The sequence below is a fragment of the Melanerpes formicivorus genome, unplaced genomic scaffold, assembly GCF_026170545.1.
Source record: "Melanerpes formicivorus ecotype bairdi unplaced genomic scaffold, bMelFor1.0.p_v2 SCAF_41, whole genome shotgun sequence".
Lineage (NCBI taxonomy): Eukaryota > Metazoa > Chordata > Aves > Piciformes > Picidae > Melanerpes > Melanerpes formicivorus.
In genome coordinates, this window is record NW_027142393.1 from 3136355 (window position 1) to 3156981 (window position 20627).

At 47.0% G+C, this 20627-nt stretch overlaps 1 protein-coding gene across 7 annotated transcripts in view; it reads left to right on the forward strand.

Moving 5' to 3' along the window:
* The window catches only part of GTDC1 (glycosyltransferase like domain containing 1), a 228600-nt gene that overhangs the window by 45246 nt on the left and 162727 nt on the right, over nucleotides 1–20627 (forward strand). The window contains exon 1 of one of the 7 annotated variants that reach the window (XM_068158698.1): nucleotides 19706–19868. The exons of the other annotated variants lie outside the window; for them this stretch is intronic. The gene's annotated coding sequence lies outside the window, so the exon portion shown is untranslated. Of the gene's footprint in view, nucleotides 1–19705; nucleotides 19869–20627 lie in introns of those variants that run through there. 7 annotated transcript variants of the gene reach the window in all.

Below are 20627 nucleotides of genomic sequence, written 5' to 3' on the forward strand. Positions count from 1 at the left end.
TCCCAACCAATTTCTGAGCATTGGAGAGCGCTGGCTCTTCAGCAGCAGTTTCTGTGGTAGGCAAGGCTCACATAATTGTGGCTGTGGAGACTAAAAATTCACTAGTATTAAAAAAAATGGAATGCCAAAACATTGGGAATCAAGCAAGAAGTACATGACGGTGGAGATTGAGAGTGATGTGCTGTGAGAGGCTTCTCATAATGAAACTTATTGATCTGTACTGCCTGTCTGAAGTTTTCAAAGGCTTTCAGGTATTTCTTTCAGTAGCTGAATGCAAAGGAATGGGTAACCTTAGGGAATATTAGAAAGGGGGGGGGGGGAATGCAGCTGTTTTATTTATTTATTTTTGCCCCCAGAGATTAAATAAAATAGCTCCTCACCTTTGTTCCACAGGCAGGAATGGAGAGAGCTTCAGCAAGTCTTCTCAAAATGGAAACAAATAGGAACCAACAGTGCATCTCTTTCTTTTCATTAGGCAGTAATGTAAAAGTCATGAGTTTAAACAGTGTGATCATGGAGTTGGAGAATGGCTTAGGTTGGAAGGGACTTTCTAGAGATCATCCACTCCAACCTCTCCTGCCATTGGCAGGGACACCTTTCAACTACACTCAGCTGCTCAGGGCATCATCTGACCTGGCCTTCAATGGCCCTGGGAGGAGACATCCACAGCCTCTCTGGGCAGCCTGTTTCAGAGTCTCATCACCCTCCTACTGAAGAACTTCTCCCTCAGCTTCAAACCATTCCCCCTTGTCTTGTCTCTGGACACCTCATGAGAAGTCCCTCTGCAGCCTTCCTGTAGGATGCCTTCAGCTTTTGGAAGGCAGCTCTGAGGTCCCCCTGGAGTCTTCTCCAGGCTGAACACTGCCAGCTCCCTCAGCCTGTCCTCACAGCAGAGGTTTTTGAGCCTTTGGATGACCTTTGTGGCCTCCTCTGGACTCACTCCAACAGCTGTGTGTGCTGCTCCTACTGGGGACACCAGCACTGGAAGGGTTGGAGGTAGGGTCTCAGTAGAGCACAGTCAAGGGGCAGAGTCCCCTTTCTTGTTCTGCTGCCCACACTCCTCTGGATGAAGCCTGGGACACTAGGCTAAACAGAGCTGTGGTGGAACCTTTAAGTTTCCCTGCAGTGGCTTTTGCACTCCTGTGCATGTATGGAAAAATCTTTTACTTAGGGTCTTCAGAAACTTCACTTTTGTGAAATGATAGCAATGGAACAGACTGTGTGCTGAAGAAGCAGGTACAGACCCTGCTGGGCTGAGGTGTGAGCAGGTGGATGCTGTCCCCACTGACCAGAGGATAGGGTGAAACCAGTGGCATCTTCTATTCTCTACTTTTTTGGCTGTAGCATGAAACCAGTGGGAGCAAGAAAGTATCTGTGAGCAGAACTTGATGCAATCAAAGTAGTTTAGGAGGTTTGAAACACAGGAAACCACACGTCATGCTTGAAGAATCCAGCTGTAATTTTGAGAGCTGAAAGAGAAAACAGTGACTGAACATTTGTTGCAGTTTCCATATGATGAGAGCAGTTCTCAGAGCCTGCAAGATGCCATTTGCAGAGAGCATATGAAGAGTAAAGCTGCCTATTTTTACTTACCCTGGCAAATGCAGGCTCACTTCATCAGAGCAAGCAGGCCAAACAAGATGTGCTAACTTGTGTGGTTTAAAAGGGGGGGGAAAGACCTAATTAAACTTCAAATGCTGATTCCAAGAGAAATAAAGTCATGGAGAATAATACCATTTCAGCAAAAATGTGAGCCTTTTTCCTCACAAAAGGGTTAATCTTTCTGTATTTAATAATCTATTATCTATATTAAGAATTGAAATATTTTTAATAGTAGGATATAATTAATAATACAAAGTTAATAATCTGTATATTTACCCTGTTTGTGTCTGAGTGTATTAGAAGGGCTATGGTTAGTAGGTCCAGAGAGATTCTCCTCCCCTTCTACTGTGCCCTGGTGAATATTGTGTCCAATTTTGTGCCCCTCAGTTCAAGAAGGACCTCTGGGAACTGCCCAGACCCACCAAGCTGCTGCAGGCAGAGGAACATCTCCCTGTGAGGCTAGGCTGAAGGAGCTGGGGTTTGGAGCAGAGGAGCTTGAGGGCTGCCCTCATTGCTGGGGATAAAGATGTGCAGGGCAGTGTGAGGGGGATGGAGCCAGGCTCTGCTCAGGGATGTCCAACAACAGGACAAGGGGCAATGAAGATCCCATGTGAAGGGGGGAAACCTTTTCCCTGTGAGGGTGACAGAGCTCTGGAGCAGGCTGCCTAGAGAGGTTGTGGGGTCTCCTTCTATGGAGACATTCAAAACCTACCTGGCTGAGCTCCTGCCCTAGGTGATGCTCTGGCCAGGGGGGTTGGACTGGATGATCTCTGCAGGTCCCTTCCAAGCCCTCACATTCTGTAATTCTGTGGCATGTCCACACATAGGAAAAACTTGGAAGTGAGCATAGTTTGAGAGGATAGTTTCATATATGTCTCATCAAGATAGTGGTTGATAAGCCCCAAGTTTGTGCTAGGTAGATTTTATTGTCAGTTTGAAGAAGGAAAAAAAAATAGGTGATGTAGGAGTAAGGTAAGTGTGACAGGAAGGGACTGGAAAAGGTGGTTAGCAAAGAAGGTGAGGGGATAGGAAACAACAGAGCTTATGTTTAGAAAGAAATAAAGAGAGGGGCTGAGGCAGTCAGTGACACGAGGAGTAATTCATATGGTTTCAAGAAGTGTGGGGTTTCCTTTTGAAGATGGAATTCATCAGCTAACCAGATGAAGAACGATATTAATAGACAGCACCAGAGTTTGTCTCATTTTCAGTTTAAAAGAGAAAAAAGAAAAGGAAAGAGAAAATAATGAAATAATGAAAGTAAAGTCTGGGTTGAATCTGTGTTTGTGTTGGCTTCCTCTGTTTGTTTTCTGGCGTGGGGCACAGCAGCAGGTAAATTCCTGCCGGCTTAAGAGAGCCACACGCATTGTGGTGGCTGGAGGTAGGGCCATGAGAGTCACTGCTCCTTCCTTCTGCTCTTGGCTTTGCTGTGAAACTGCTGTTGGGAAAATTGTGCAGATCAGAGTTTTGAATTCAAGTTTTCTCATCTGTGAAGCAGAGATAACAATACCTGCCTACCTCACAGGAGCGCTGTGAAGTTTAATTACTGTTTGTGAGGCTCTGGCGTGTTTTTGGATGAGAGCAGATAAATGAGACCTCTTGTTGTTAATAATGGGAAAACACCAGGCAGGACGAGCCAGCTTGGTTCTGGGGTTGGAGGGGGGAGGTAGAACAGTCCCATTTTGTTGTTTGAAGCACATGGAAACAAAACATTGCAAGCATTTGGTGTGAAGCTACAGAATTCTTAGCTTTATTTATCAAACCCAAGCATTTTCTTACAGTTAGCTTCTAATTTGATCGTGTACAGACAGCCAGGGTTTGGTTTCATCTTCAGGTCGTTTAGGACTCCTCTGATTTTAAGTTGAATAAATCATTGCCCAGTGGCTGGAACACCTCTGCTATGAGGATAGGCTGAGGGAGCTTGGGTTGTTCAGCCTGGAGAAGAGAAGACTTGGGTGGGGCGTGGGGGGGGGGGCTTAGAGCTGCCTTCTAATACCAGAAAGGAAGGCTGGAAAGTAGCTCTTTGTAAATACTCACATTTTATTTCTCTTCTCTGCCCTGGTGAGACTAAACCTGGAATACTCTGTCCAGTTCTAGGCTTCCCAGTTCAAGAGAGACAGGGATCTGCTGGAGAGCATCCAATGGAGAGCTACAAGGATGTCTGGGGGACTTGACCATCTCTGTTATGAAGAGAGACTCAGAGACCTGGGGCTGTTTAGGCTGGAGAAGAGAAGGCTGAGAGGGGGTCTGATGAATGTCTATAAACATGAGGGGTGGGGTACAAGATGAAGGTGCCAGGCTCTGTTTGGTGGTGCCCAGTGATAGGATAAGGAGCACTGGGTGCAAGCTGGACCCCGGGAAGTTCCACCTCAGCACAGAGAATGGTGTGGCAGCTTACTCTTTCCATTCACTTCTGAATGGTGAGGGTATCATAGCCCTGAGCAGGCTGCCCAGGGAGGTTGTGGAGTCTTCTCCTCTGGATACTTTCAAGCTGGATGTGTTCTTGTGTGACCTGCCCTAGGTGATCTTGCTCTGGCAGGGGCTTGGACTGGATGATCTCTGGAGGACCTTTCCAAGCCTTACCATTCTGTGTTTCTGTGCCTATAACCTGTCTAGCTGCAGTCAAAGGAAATGCTGTGTGTATTCCCCAGCAAGTTTCTTAGAACTGGCAGTGCCTGTAGACACAAACTTTACAAATGTAGTGGTGTGTCAGCAACATCCCAGGTGTCATTACAAATGTCTGCAGTATCTAAGTGATGTCTGTCAATAAGCAGAAAGATGTGAGGTGGTCTCTATGGTTGTTAGTCAACTGCTCTGCACCTTCAGTCTGCCGCCGCCTGGTACTTGGTTGAGTAGCTCCTGTGAGTTGAATGCACACTAAATATCAAGTGGTGTTACACAGCTTGAGAAGAAAAAGAGCTTTAAAGGGGGAAAAAAAAAAAAGGCAGACGTTATTCTAAGTCATTCTGTTAATGCCCAAGAAAATGCTTCCATGAGTGTTGAGAAACCAACCATCTATAGACTCTAGGAAAAATCATTTGTGGCTCTCTGTTGTCCATACTCATTCACAACTTCAGTGGGAAGGCAGAGTGCTGCAGCTTGAATCATCTTGCATGAATATTGCCCTCTCCAAGGATATTGGCATGCAAAGCAGCTCTTGTTCAGCGGAGTGCATTCTGAATGCACCTCACAAATGGATTCTTAGCCACTTTGAAATGCACAGACAGAGTTTGGAGTAGGCTCTCTTCAGCAGAAGCAAACTAAGGCGTGACTGGTGCAGAGAGGTGGAAACAACTCCTTTTCTCCAGGCATTTATTGGTGCTGCTCAGTTTGGGTACCCTGTCTGTGTTTTCCACTGCATATATTTGCTGGAGGCAGCTTACTCTTTCCTTCCCTCTTCCCCACTCTCTCTTATTTATATCTTGTCTTCAAAATTCAAACTGAGAGGGTGAATTGCCTTCAGAGATACTTCTGCTTGCCATATGGGGCTAAACCATTTTCATGTAGCACCTTCAAGTATCTACAGCTAATCTTTGTGGGACCAAAGAGTGATGGAAAGATCAGATCTGAAAAGAGTCAGAAAGATCTGAATCATTTACCCTGTAATAAGATAAGACTCTCTTACATTCTGATACATGCTGTGGAAATGATTTTTAAGCTCTCAACACAGAACTGAATATTTGCTGTTATTTCTATAAACAAAGCATTTGTTTGCCTGAGTCTGGTGGTTAGATGGGGTTGGGTGATCAGTTGGACTTGATGATCTTGGAGGTCTCTTCCAACCTGGTTGATTCTGTGATTCTGTTATTTTTTTGTTGTTGTTTGGGTTGGGGTTTTTTGTTGTTCCCCCCTCCACCAAACCAGCCAAGTACAGTGGTGCCAAAGCTACTGCTGTGACTGCTGAGTGAAGGTGCACTAACTTCTGTGGGTGGTGGAGGAACTTGAGACCTGATGAGTACCTGGTGTGGATTCTCAGTGTCTTAAACACCATGGTGCTTTGGATATGCAAAAACAAACAATGCAAAGTAACATCAAAGGGTTTATTTGTAGTATTGTTTTGAGTCTGATCTGAGCTCGCAGCTGGAGCACTGTGTCCTGCTCTGGGCTTCCCAGTCCAAGAGAGATGAGGGCTTACTGAAGAGAGTCTAGTGGAAGCTACAAATGTGATGAGGGATCTGGAGCATCTCTGAGGATGAAAGGCTGAGAGACCTAGGGCTGTCTAGGCTGGAGAGGGGTAGAGTGAGAGGGGAATCTTCTCAGTGCTGGTCAATATCTAAAGGGTCGAGGGGATGGGGCCAGGGTCTTGTCAGTGCTGTGCAGTATCACAGTATCACAGTATCACTTAGGTTGGAAAGGACCTCGAGGATCATCGAGTCCAACCTATCAACACAGACCCCATGTCTAGACCATGGCACCAAGTGCCACGTCCAATCTCCCCTTGAACGCCTCCAGGGTCGATGACTCCACCACCTCCCTGGGCAACCCGTTCCAATGCCGAATGACTCGCTCGGTGAAGAACTCCTCCTCACCTCGAGTCTGAACCTCCCCTGGCGCAGCTTGAGACTGTGTCCCCTTGTTCTGGTGCTGGTTGCCTGGGAGAAGAGGCCAACCCCCTCCTGGCTACAACCACCTTTCAGGTAGTTGTAGAGGGCAATGAGGTCACCCCTGAGCCTCCTCTTCTCCAGGCTAAACAATCCCAGCTCCCTCAGCCTCTCCTCATAGGGCTTGTGTTCAAGGCCTCTCCCCAGCCTTGTTGCCCTTCTCTGGACACACTCAAGTGTTTCAATGTCCTTCTTAAACTGAGGGGCCCAGAACTGGACACAGTACTCAAGGTGCGGCCTAACCAAAGCAGAGTCCAGGGGCACTATGACCTCCCTGCTCCTGCTGGCCACACCATTCCTAATGCAGGCCAGGATGCTATTGGCCCTCCTGGCCACCTGGGCACACTGCTGGCTCATATTCAGGTGGCTGTCGATCAGCACACCCAGGTCCCTCTCTGTCTGGGAGCTCTCCAGCCACTCCGACCCCAGCCTATAGCTCTGCATGGGATTGCCGTAGCCAAAGTGCAGCACTCGGCACTTGGACTTGTTGAAAGCCATCCCATTGGACTCTGCCCATCTGTCCAGTCGGTCGAGGTCCCTCTGCAGAGCCTTTCTACCCTCTAACTGACTAACATCTGCCCCTAACTTTGTGTCATCTGCAAACTTGCTGATGACTGACTCTACCCCTTCATCCAGATCATCAACGAATATGTTGAAGAGGACAGGGCCCAGCACTGATCCCTGGGGGACACCACTGGTGACTGGCCTCCAGCTGGATGTGGCACCATTCACGACCACTCTCTGGGCCCGGCCCTCCAGCCAGTTCCTAACCCAGCACAGAGTGTAGCGGTCCAAGCCAGGGGCTGACAGCTTAGTCAGCAGTTTGCTGTGGGGGACGGTGTCAAAGGCCTTGCTGAAGTCTAGGTAGACCACATCCACAGGCCTCCCCACATCCCCTAGTGATAGCACTAGGGACAGTGAGCACAAGCTGCACCCTAGGAGGTTCCACATAAACATAAGATAAAAATTCCATGCTTTGAGGGTGTTGGAGCATTGGAGCAGGCTGCACAGAGAGGTTGTGGAGTCTCCTTCTCTAGAGAAGTTCAGAACCCACCTGGGTACAATTTTGCGCATCCTGCACATTTTATTCCTCTCCTCTACCCTGGTGAGAGTAAGCCTGGAATACCATGTCCAGTGTTGGCTTCCCAGGGACAGGTGATCCTGTTTTAGCAGGGAGGTTGGACTGGATCTCCAGAGGTTCCTCCTGACCCCTTCCATGTTGGGATTCTGTGTGATTCTGATTGCAAGCAGAAGACTCTCTGCAGTAAGCACTGCCTTGCTTTCAGAGGCGTTTCCAAGCTGTCCATATGCTGCTGTTCTTCAGGCCTCCAAGACCTGCTTGTGGCTGCTGTGAGTGCTTAACTGCTGGTATTGCCAAAAATTTCCCAGTGGCTAGAAAAACTGAAGTCTTTAGTGTGAGTCAGAACAGATCCTTAATGTGCTGGTGAAACTTGTGATCTTTGTGTCTTTGAAATGAAGAAGTAGGAATATTAAGCCCAGACCTTGCGTGCCTGAGGTGTGAATGGGTTTTCAGTTTGGCTTCTAAGGGTGCTCCTGGCATTGCATTATGTCAGCAGTGTCAGGAAGAGCACCTACTAATAGCCAGCTAAACTTCAAATAGTTAGGAGCTTCTGGTAATGACCCTAAAATAGGTTGTTCAGCTCTGAGCTCTGCTCTGAAGATGTTTTCCTCTACAGCCTGGTAGTCATGGCCATACTTAATCACAGGATGGTAGGGGTTGGAAAGGACCTTCAGAGATCATCCAGTCCAACCCCCTGCCAGAGCAGGGTCACCCAGGGCAGGTCACCCAGGAACACATCCAGGTGGGTTTTGAAAGTCTATAGAGGAGGAGACATCACAACCTCTCTGGGCAGCCTGCTCCAGGGCTCTGGCACCCTCACCATACAGAAGTGTCTCCTCATGTTGAGGTGGAACCTTCTGGGTTCCAGCTTGTACACCTTGTTCCCTTTCCTATCCCTGGGCACCACCAAACATAGCCTGGCACCTTCACCTTGATACCCACCCCTCAGATATCTACAGACATTGTTCAGACCCCCTCTCAACCTTCTCTTCTCCACTCTAAACAGCCCCAGATCTCTCAGTCTGTCCTCACAGCAGCGATGTTCAAGTCCCCCAATCATCCTTGTAGCTCTCCACTGGACTCTCTCCAGCAGATCCCTGTCTCTCTTGATTTGGGAAGCCCAAGACTGGGAAGAGTTTTCAGATTTTAGGAGAAAGGTTTTATGAGCACGGTCAGTTGATTCAGGCAGGGTAGGTTCTGCAGTAGGTTCTCTGCTGTTTCATATTGAAGTAGCTGATGACTGACAGCATCATTTTGGTTTTGTTGAACAGGATGTTTGATTTTTGATAAGAGTTTTCAGGTTTTAGGAGGAAGGTTTTATGAGCACGGCCAGTGGATTCAGGCAGGGTAATGCTTTTCAGATGCTTCTATTCTTAGGTAGGTGGAGAAGCCATTCTCAAGCTGAAATGATTCTGAAGCAGAAATCCTAAGTGAGTTTTACTAATATTTGTGATTCATAATGAAGAAAACCCATTAGAAAATGGTGGGTTTTAAACTCTTTTCCTAGAGACTAGAGTGGAGATCAAGTGCTAGAGGCAGCTTTTTTTTTTACATGCAACAAAAGGAGAGATTTTGAAGGCCTGTTCCTTCTGCTGGGGGTGATTTTAATGGTTCTTCTCCAGTATCAACCATCTGATAATCTTCAAGGGAAAACCTTATGTCTTCATGTCCTCTGTGCCTGTCCTTGCCTTGCTGTTATCTGTGGCAGTGTTAAAAAGAGCCGTGCTCCTCTCCTCTCTGCTAGGGTCTCCCCCAGACATTAATATTTCTTCTTTTTTGCTATATCTGTTTTTCAAACATCAGCTCAGATCCTAAACTTGTTTACCAAGCAGCCAAGATAACCTTCCCAAACAGATTGTTGGGAGATGCTTGATTGTGGCTTTTATTCACGGGGCTGGGGAGGGAAAGTAGTTCCTGAGATGCTCACCCTTTCAACTGACAGATGATAACAGGCATCTTGCTTTAACTCATGCCAGTATTTTTCAGCTTCCCATGCTGTGGGTATCCAGAGATACCTCCCAGTGGAGGAGGTAGACTTCCTCAACTTTCTCAGACTTACAAAGTGAAATAAAATGTATGAATATGCTTTTATCATATCACTTTTATTGCTTCAAGCAAGATTTGGAAGCATTTTGCAGGCTCTGCAGACAGCAAAATGGAAACACATGGCTGAACCCCACCTCATACACCACATCCAGTTCTGGTGTCCCCTGCATAAGGAGGATACGGACCTGTTGGAGAGGGTCCAGAGGAGGCAACAAAGGTGATCCAAGGGCTGGAGCCTTCTGTGAGGACAGGCTGAGGGAGCTGGGGGTGTTCAGCCTGGAGAAGAGATTCAGGGAGGATCTTAGAGCTGCCTTCCAATAGCTGAAGGGATCCTCCAGGAAGGCTGCAGAGGGACTTTTCATGAGGATGTCTAGAGATAGGACAAGGGGGAATGGTTTGAAGCTGAATTAGAGTAGGTTTAGACTGGATCTTGGGAAGAAGGCAGGGAGGTTGGAGTAGGTGATCCCTAAGGTCCAACCTGAGCCATTCTATGATTTTATAACTTGCTGTTACTGAGTCAGCAGAGAGAGAATCATAGAATGGCTTGTGTTGTTAGGAACCTTAAAGATCAATCAGTTTCAGCCCCCTTTGCCATGGGCAGGGACACTTTCCACTAGACTAGGTTGCTTGAGGTGCAACCTGGCCTTGAACACCTCCAGGTGTTGGGGAGCACTTGCAGTGAGCTTTCAGGAAGCGCTGTGGCCGCGCTCTGGAGCCTTTGATAACACTGCAGCCCCTTTCACAAGGCTTAGTCAAAGCTTTATAGGGAAATCATTTGCAGAAAACATGATGCAGCAGCACTAAATCAAATTGGCATCTCTCATGGTGTTTGGTTTATAAATTGATGTGGAGAGCAGATCTTCTGTATGTCAAGTTGGTAATAGGATGTAAAGGTTCTTAAAATAGGAAAATATGTTTAGTGGCATATAAAGTCCTCATTGAATGTTGTGTGATGTTTACTCTGGAGATAAACTGCTGCTGACTGGACAGAAGTGAATGATGAATTTCTGTTCCTGGAGATTCAGACTGTGCAGCATTGGTTTAGCTCCCCTGAGGAGAGTTGGACAAGTGGAAGACCAGAAATGATTTCATCTGTTGAACTCTAGTACTTAACAGATAAAAACTCAGCACTTTCTCATGCAGGTGACTTTGCAGCCTTGGTTGCCTTATGAATCACAGGGCCATCATATCTGAACTGCTATAGGCATCTAAGACTTAAACTTTGGTTCTTAGAAATAAGTGAAAACTGGATTTCTTCCCTTCCCTCGGTGAAATGCTTGGGAGCTTGGCAAAGTCCTCATGATTATCATTTCTAATTGCTTGTGTTGCAGGCCTTTAGATGAACTCTACTTCTGACACCCCTTTGGGAGTCAATTTTCCATCATGACTGAATTTCATCCTGAAACAACCTTACAGTCATGTGCAGTCCACCTCTCTGCTGCTCAGTAATGTTCCTCTGTGTGGGTCCCCTCCTGGATTTCACAGCTGAACTCGATTTGACAGTAGATCTCATCCCATCTTCTTTTATTGACTCAAGGTGTGACTGAAGATGCAGAACCTTTCATCACATATTTAAATGGGTACTTTCTGACTGTAAAATAAATCTGGCTTGTGCCCACTCAAAAGTTGCTGCCAAACATCTCAGGCTACCCAGCCTAATGTTTAAGTTAATGTTTCCATTAACTCTTGCAACTCCAGATTTTGTACAAGAGGGGATTTAGCACTTAAATCCTAGATTTCCATGATATGACGACCTAGAAGACAAATTGTATCATGGGTGTGGCCAGCAGAGCAAGAGAGGTCATTCTGCCCCTTCACTCTGCTCTGCTGACACCCCACTTTGAATACTGTGTGCAGTTGTAGTGTCCCCTGCATAAGAAGGACACAGAGCTGTTGGAGTGAGTCCAGAGGAGGACCACAAAGATGATCCAAGGGCTGGAGCAGCTCTGCTGTGAGCACAGGCTGAGGGAGCGGTGGGTGTTCAGCCTGGAGAAGACTCCAGGAGGACCTGAGAGGGATCCTGCAGGAAGGCTGCAGAGGGACTTATCCTGAGGGTGTCTAGAGATAGGACAAGGGGGAATGGTTTGAAGCTGAGGCAGAGCAGGGTTAGAGTGGAGCTGAGGAAGAAGTTCTTCAGTCTGAGGATGCTGAGACTCTGGCACAGGCTGCCCAGGGAGGCTATGGATGCCTCCTGCCTGGGGGTGTTTCAGGACAGGCTGGATGAGGCCTTGAGCAGCTGAGTCTAGTTGAGAGGTGTCCCTGGGCATGGTGGGGAGGCTGGAGGAGATGATCTCTGAGGTCCTTTCCAACCTGAGCTATTCTGTGAGAGTGATTGGTTCTTCATTATTTAAGGCTTTGCTAGTTTAAGCTTTCTGTAATAAACAAACCAACCCTGTTCAGGGTGTTTGTTACCTCACAAAGCAATTGATGATGGCTTCTAACAAGTGTGGTGTTTTAGTCAAGTAGCTAACACGAGCTATAGACTGATTCTTTCAGATGGAATTAATTAAAGCATGGAAAAGTCGGTTTTGTCAAGTTCCTACAGACACTTTTAACCTGGCTTTGAATGCAGGTTGTAATGCTTACCATTCCATACAGAAACTGGTCTGGAGCCCAGAATGTGGGGAACACATTTCTCATCATCTTCCTAATAAATGGGAGGAATTTCAAAATGCCAGCCCATTATTACCAGACTGGTGCTTTTGCTGTAATAGGGAACTAGCAACTAATATGTCTCCTGTCAAGTTTAAAAATAGCACCACATCTCCCATTACTACACCTATTAGTTCCCTCTCCACTTGGAAATATTCTAAATGGAGTCCCCTTCATCTATTTAAACCTAATGTCACCTTCAGCATCATCAATATCACCAAATTTACAGTACTAGGTACAGTAGTGCAAGGGATGTCTTGTAAACGGGCTTGGTCCTTCAAGCACTGTAAACACAGGACAGATAGGTTGGATGAAACCAGTGTACCATGAACCAGCATTAACAATCTCTGTCCAAGCAAGTTATCATTATGCCAGCCCTTTGAATTAGCTGGCAAATGGGAGCTTATCATTAGCTGTTCAATCAGGATAATGAAGTTTCTATCAAATACAGTTCCTAACCTGGTGCTATAGGGTTGTGCTTTTGTGTTAGATCTGTACTCTTAGAATGGGTTGGGCTGGAGGGGACTCTAAAGATCACCCAGTTCCAACTCCTCTTGCTGTGAGCAGGGACACCTTCCACTAGATAAGGTTGTCCAAGGCCTCATCCAGCCTGGCCTTGAACATCTCCAAGTAGGTGGCAGCCACAGCCTCCCTGGACAGCCTGTGCCAGAGTCTCACCACCCTCAGACTGAAGAACTTCTTCCTCAGCTCCAGTCTAACTCTGCTCTGCCTCAGCTTCAAACCATTCCCCCTCATCCTGTCTCTAGACTCCCTCATGAAAAGTCCCTCTGCAGCCTTCTTGTGTGATCCCTTTAGGTATTGGAATTGGTATTAGGTCCTCCTTGAGTCTTCTCCAGGCTGCACAGCCCCAGCTCCCTCAGCCTGTCCTCATGGCAGAGCTGCTCCAGCCCGTGGATCATCTTTGTGGCCTCTTCTGGCCTCACTCCAATAGTTCTGTGTCCTCCTTCTGCTGGGGACACCAGAACTGGACACACTATTGGAGGTGGGGCCTGAGCAGAGCGGAGTCAAGGGGTGGGATGTCCTCTCTATAATCTTAGACTTTGTCAGGAAAGAAAGTGAGAAGAAAATTCTAATGATTCATAGTTTTTTGCCTTCTTAGAGCTGGAAAAACCCACCCAAGTTTAATTTACAGCAAGAAATGATGGTCATTAGTGCCTTTGCCTAGATAAAACAATAAAGCAATGTAAAGAGTGAGTTTTAAACTGCATGCTCTGCATACGCATTACCAACTTTCTCCTGCGGATTTATGGCAGTATTGTTTGTTTAGCATGCATGGGATAAAGTCCAGCTCCCACAGCGTGGTGCGTTCGAAACCTGAAAGCACCAAAAGCAGCCATGAGTGTCTGTTGTGTCAGTCCCTGAATTGATACATGTGGGGGACAGAGCTGCTGGAGTGAGGCCAGAGGAGGCCACAAAGATGATCCGAGGGCTGGAGCAGTTCTGCTGTGAGCACAGGCTGAGGGAGCTGGGGGTCTTCAGCCTGGAGGAGAGAAGGCTCTGGGGGGACCTTAGAGCTGCTTTCCAATACCTGAAGGGATCCTGCAGGAAGGCTGCAGAGGGACTTTTCCTGAGGGTGTCTAGAGACAGGCCAAGGGGGAATGGTTTGAAGCTGAGGGAGAGCAGGGTTAGAGTGGAGCTGAGGAAGAAGTTCTTCAGTCTGAGGCTGGTGAGACTCTGGCACTGGCTGCCCCAGGAGGCTGTGGCTGCCTCCTGCCTGGGGGTGTTGAAGGCCAAGTTGGATGAGGCCTCGAGCAGCTGATTCCAGTTGAGAGGCATCCCTGGGCATGGTGGGGAGGTTGGAGCAGAGCATCCCTGAGATCCATTCCAACCAACACAAGAATGCATCCAGGTGGGTTTTGAAAGTCTCCAGAGAATGCGACTCCACAACCTCTCTGGGCAGCCTGCTCCTGGGCTGTGTCACCCTCACCACACAGAAGTGTCTCCTCATATTGAGGTAGAACCCCCTGTGTTCCAGCTTGTACCCATTGCTCCTTGTCTTATCACTGGGCACCATCCACAAGAGCCTGGCACCTTCATCCTGACACCCACCCCTCAGATATTTATACACGTTGATGAGATCCTCTCTCAGCTTTCTCTTCTTCAGACTAAACAGCCCCAGGGCTCTCAGCCTTTCTTTGTAGGAGAGATGTTCAAGTCTCTTCATCATCCTCATGGCTCTATATTGAACTCTCTCCAGCAGACCCCTGTCTCTCTTGAGCTGGGGAGCCCCAAAGTGGACATGGTATTTAAGGTGTAATCTCACCTGGGAAGAGTAGAGGGGGAGCAGAACCCCTCTAGACCTGCTGGACTGTGTGCTGTTGAAGACATCCAAATCAAGGTGAACGATTTTGGTTACTGCACCCTTAGAAGAAGCAGACAGTCTTGCTTTGTCCTGTTGATGTATCTGAAAGGGAAATGAAGTGGCACTCTTGCTTTGTGCTTTCTCACAGTTCAGCAATGACAAACCTTCCAGCTGGTACTTTTGGGTGATCTAAACCTGAGTGAAATACTGGCCATTAAAATGTGATTTTGTTTAAGGTGCAGCTCTGGGCTTTTGGTGAGTCACTGTGGTGAGTGGGAGGGGAATGCAGGCTCTTTCAGTCTAGGTTTGTGTGTGTGGATACACCACATCCACACCTCAGATGAGTGCATATGGTGGGGTGGGGAGGGGGAAGGGGCAGGGGAGGAAAGGTAGAGAGTCTCTGATGGGCCTTTGGAAATTCCTGTTGGTCTGCATGTGGAAGGTGAGCAGCGTTTGCCTGTGTTAGGGGTTACTCTGTGTTCATCTAAAAGCATCAGAGGTTATCTGCTTGTTGACCTCCACAGTGCCTACTTGATGGGTTTTGCAGTTGGCTGAGTTACAAGACACCCAACCACTGCTCTGGATATGGTGGTGGAATAAATTTCTCATATGTGTGGGACTGTGACCGTTAAAGCAATCATTACTGAAACCATGCACCTTATTTCCTGTCACTAATGGCAGCTCCCTACCTAGGCAGTGTATCAACACTCAGCCCCGTGGCTTTGGATCATTGCTCAGCTCTCCTGTTGGACAGATACTCAAACATGATCTGTAATGTGTGTTGTCTGAAGATGTCAGTGCACAGAGCTAATTGTGGCTTCCTGATGTTTGGGAACCCCCACTTCAGTTCCTCAGGCAGAGTGACTGCATTGATGCAGAATGATGAGTTTCCTCTGCCTAGGCTGCTCAACAAAAATCCTTCAGTTGGCATTCACCTACACTTCTAAGAGCAGCCATAGTTTTGGGGCCTTGTTGAACAGGTAGTTCTTAGGTGTCATTGCAGTAAATATTTATTTATTACTCTGTGCAGTACTTAGAATTTCTTCTGAAGGGGAATTCTTGGTTCCAACAGCAGTGGCCCACTTGGGAATTCCACCACTTGCTATTCTTCTACAATGTGCTCACTGTGCTTCAGAGCTGGAGCAAATGCTAGAGAGCCCTGGATGAATGTCACTGTGAGGTGGCTTTGAGACAGCACCTACCTTCTTGGTCCTTCAATATAGAAGCACAGAGGTTTTTTGGTTGGGAGAGACCTTGTTAAGTTCAACCCTGAACCTAGCACTGCCAGGTTGCCACCACACCATGTCCCTCAGCACCACCTCTACACTCTTTTAATTTCTCCAGAGGTGCTGACACTGTGACCTTCCTGGGCATCCTCTTCCAGGCTTGATAACCTTTTCAAGGAAGACACTTTTCCTAGTGTTTAGCCTAAATGTCCCCTTGCAGAGCTTGAGGCCATTTCTTTTTGTCCTAATTTGTGTTACCTGAGAGAAGAGACAGATCCCCAGCTCACTCCAGCCTCCTTTCAGGGAGTTGTAAAGAGCAAGCAGGTCTCCAAACCTTCTTCAGGCTAAAGATCCCCAGCTCCTTCAGCCACTCCCTGTAGTGGTTGTGCTTTAGACCTTCCACCAGCCTCATTGTGCTTTTGTGGATGTGTTCTAGCACCAAAATGTCCCTTCTGGTAGTGAGGGGGGTCCAAAACTGAGCCCCAGTATTCATGGTGCAGCATCCCCAGTGGGACAATCACTGCCCTGGTCCTGCTGGTACGAGCCTGGTGCTGTTACATGAGTAATGCCCCTGCATTAGCCAGGGTGGTTTTGACACTCTTACCACTTAGGAGGATTTGTTTTTAAAGTTTATTTTCTTTCAGCTAGTTTCTTATGAATGTCTGAGCAGGAGGATGTGCTGCTGCACACAGGCTGGGCAGAGGAACCCGTTCCAGAGCCCGGGGTGCCGGAGCCCTGCGGCTGGGCTTGAGCTGCTGGAGGAACACCCAGGATCGCTGGCTCCAGAGAGGAAGCACTGTAATGAGAAAGGGGAAGCAGCTCTGTTTTTCTAATATTTGTTGTTTTCTTTGAAATGGGGAAAAGAATACCTGGAGTGATTTATATTTAATTGAGGATTGCATTTCATCAGATAGGGTGAATGTTCTCAGGCCATTTATCAGCTGTGTCTTTTGGAGACCTCAGAGGGAGTCTATGGTACATATTTACCTTCACTTGGCTAGGTCAGGGGAAATAAAGCAAAAATAATAGATGTTATTTTCCTATGTGAACAAAACTGGAAGTCATCTGGGTGAAATACGAGGTAAAATGACTGTGTCCTACCTCCTTTGTGCCTCTTTAAATACAAGAAATTACTAGTTATGTATATACAAAATATAATTTCCTTTGCTTTATCAGGGTATCTTTTTAAACCTAGAAGATTTATTGACTTTTTCATTGCTCCAGCTAAGTCAGCCCCTGAAGCTGATGTGACATATATTTTGTTGCCATTATTTGGTAGTAGTTTCATATTTAGGGAATATTTTGTGGAGGGGGGAAAAACCCCAAACACAACCCCCACAAAAGACAGCAAAGAAATGCCCCAAACCAAGCAATAAAGACCAGAAGGTAGGGCCACAAGCCCTGGCTGCAACACCTCTGCTATGAGGAGAGGCTGAGGGAGCTGGGGGTGTTCAGCCTGGAGAGGACTCTGGGGGGACCTTAGAGCTGCCTCCCAGTACCTGGAGGGAGCCTACGGGAAGGCTGCAGAGGGACTTTTCATAAGGAAGCTTAGAGACAGGACAAGGGGGAATGGTTTGGAGCTGAGGCAGAGGGTTAGACTGGAGCTGAGGAAGAAGTTATTTAGTCTGAGGATGGTGAGACTCTGGCACAGGCTGCCCCGGGAGGCTGTGGCTGCCTCCTGCCTGGGGGTGTTGAAGGGCAAGTTGGATGAGGCCTCAAGCAGCCGATTCCAGGTGAGAGGCATCCCTGGGCATGGTGGGGAGGTTGGGCCAGATGACCTCTAAGGTCCTTTCCAACCTGAGCCATTCTATGATTCTGTGAAGATCAAAGCATGCCATATGCTGCTCCTTAGGGAGCATTTTGTCTGTACTGAATTTGATGCACATTGTTTCCAATATGCAAGGATCATAGACCAGCAGAATCTTACAGCTGTTAGTGAGAGTTTTAGTGAGCAGCACCTAAGCGTCTTTGGGGCAGTGAGAGGTAAGAAAGCCTTTGAGCTTCAGATTGTCTCTGAATAATGTGTCACTGCTGAACTTCACCCTGGTGTGCTGCTGATGGCTGTGGGGTCTATGAATGTTATTGTGGAGAAGAGTAGAGCAGGAGCCATCTAACACCCTCTCCACGGTTTCAGCCCAGCTTCCCGGGGTAAGCAGCCAAAGGGAGTTTGTTGCATGGCAATGGTTGTGTACTGTTTGCATGACACTTTTTCACTACATAGACCTGGAGGTAGGGTAACTGCAGAAGAAGCTAAATGTCAGGATCTTTAAGCACAAAGACAACCTGAGAACTGAAAGTCTCCTGCCATCAGCCTGTACAGTCATTCTCTGTCCCCACAAGGCAGTAGCAGTGAAAAGTGGTGCAAAATAAACCCAAGGAGCGTGCTGTGGATTCAACTGAACCTGGTGATAAACCCAGTTTCAGAACTAGTCTGATGAAGTGCAGTTTGATCAGGTACTTCATGAGCTAATCCCTTTATTACTGATGCTGTTAATGATTTGTAGGTGACTCAGTGGGACTGCCCAACTTTTCATGTACCCTCTTTTTAGAGCTTGAATTTGCAAAACATTTCCCTTCCAGTTGGATTTTCAGCACCACTTGATGCCAAGGGTGGCATGATCAATTACAAATGGCTCACTAGGTGAATAGTGCAGGTTCTAAACTACAGCTTGTATCTTTGCAGCAGTTGTTACCCTGCAGCCTCCAAAAGGGCTTTGGAGGAGAGAGTTTGATTTCAGTTACATCATTGTAAATTCAGACAATGTCAGGGATCTCAGAAGTGTGATTGTTTGAAATCAGGTCAGTGGGAAAGAGATCAGAGTCTGCTTTGCTACCTGAAAAGAAGCAAGCTCTCTTTGGGGCTGTTCAGTTTGGAAAAGAGGAGGCTGAGGGGAGACCTCAGCTCCCTACAGCTACCTGAAAGGACATTGTGGAGAGGCTGCTGCTGGTCTCTTCTTACAGAGGGAAAGGCCTCAAGCTGTGTCTGGGTGGGTCTGGACTGGACATTAGAGAAAAGTTTTTCGGGGCAAGAGTGGTCAGGCATTGGGATAGGCTGTCCAGGGAGGTGGTAGAGTCACCATCCCTGCATGCCTTTAAAGGTGGTTTGGATATGGTGCTTGGGGCTATGGTTTAGGGGTGAACCTCGTAGAGTAGGGTTCTGGGTTGGATTTGGTAATCCTGAAGGTCTTTTCTAACCTGAATGTTTCTGTGATTCCAACATGGAGGGAAACCTTTGTTTCCAGAAGGCAGTCATTTTTCTTTCGAAAGAAACATTTGTCCAAGAGAAAGTAATTTATTTGAAGGAGAATGGGAATAATAGAGCAGATTATAACCTGGATCCAGGCTGGCTTATGGCAAGGAAGTCAGAGCACAGAATAATTTTTGCCTAGCTGTGTGATCTGTAATGACCCAGGAGATCTATACTGCCATTTCAGCATTCATAGAATGGTTTGGGTTGGAAGAAGCCTTCAAGATGATCCTGTTCTAACTCTCTCTAACTCTGCCCTGGGCAAGTACACCTCCCACTAGCCCAGGTTGCTCAAGGCCTCATCCAACCTGGCCTTGGACACCTCCAGGGAGGAGGCATCCACAATCTCCCTAGGCAGCCTCTTCCAGTGTCTCACTCTAAAGAATTCCTTCCTGATCTCTAGTCTAAATCTGCCCTCCTCAACCTTCAATCCATTGCCTCTCATCCTATCACTGCAAGCCCTGAAAGGCCACTCTAAGGTCTCCCCAGAGCCTTTCTTCTCTAGACTAAACAGCCCCAACTGTCCCAGCCTGTCTCCATAGGAAAGGTTCTCCAGCCCTTGGGTCATCTTTGTGTCCTCCTCTGGACCTGCTCCAGCAGCTCCATGTCCTGAACTGGATGCAGTGCTGCAGTCTCACGAGAGGAGGGCAGAGGGGCTGATGAATCAAAACTCCCTAAGTGTTTCTTACATTTCTGTCTCCCAATTAAATTCATTCAGTGTTTGAATTTCTGTTGCTGGCTAGTTGATCTTTTGGTTGCTACAGTGCCCTTGTAAGTTGCTTTTGGTTTTGCTTGCTTTCTACCCTCTGATTACAGAGTACCTAATTTTTTCTCTTTAGCTAGATTTCCAGGTTGAGATGATGGTTGAGGTTTTGTGGAGAATATGTAGTTCTGTGTTGAATTCTCACTTCTTGTCAGCATTGGCTTTGAGAAGATAAGGATTAGAGTCTGAAACCACTAGAAATTGCAGGTCAGGAAATGGATGTGCAGTAGACAGCATCAAACATGAAGCCTGAGCAAATAAATCTAATGGAAAATTCTTCACTTTTAGGATATGTTGAGAAAGAAGCCATCAGAGGGGCGGTCATGGATGGTGGGTACCTGTCAGGGTTTTGTTTTCATTTTGTTTTCAGCTTTTGCATGTGATTGCTGTGCTCAAAGCATCTGAAAAGCAGCTTTTGAGTACCCCAGGTCTGTGACTCACGAAGGAGATGAGCAATAGTCAAAGGGTTTTCATCTTTCCCTTCACTCTGGGCAGTGTGTTTTGCATCCTGTTTGTGAGCAGCTTGGGGGCTTCTCATCTGAGAGCTACCTCAAGCCTGCTGTGCTTTTCCAGATATTTTGGAGTACAGATAGAACATGGTTTAAATCACTTGCAGGCTCCAAGTGTGTTGAAGGGTGGTGATCTCCTAGGCATTCAGGAGAGTCCTGAGGGGATCCTTAGACTGCATCTCCCCAGGCTCCTCTCTGGCTTTAAGTCACCCAAATTACTGTTGTTAGCAGCTTTTGGGGTTTGAATGTGTTTGGATTGTTCTTTAGTTTATCACCAGGAAAAAGGGGAAAACCTATGTAAAAATAAATAAACCACTTCCTAACCTACAGGAGAATAAGAGCATATGAAGCAAACCAGCTTTTAATATCTGGTGGGGGTTCTGCCCGTTTTGATTACCTTAACAACTACAAATGGTAGCTTTTAATGGCTGAAATTAAGAGGTGTGATAATTTTTGTTATTATGGTAGCTAAGTAGCCTTTTCTGTCCAGAGAGGGAACCTTGTTGATTCCATGATTCTGTGATCAGAGGGCTGGAGCACCTCTCCTGTGAGGACAGAGTGAAGGAGTTGGGGCTGTTCA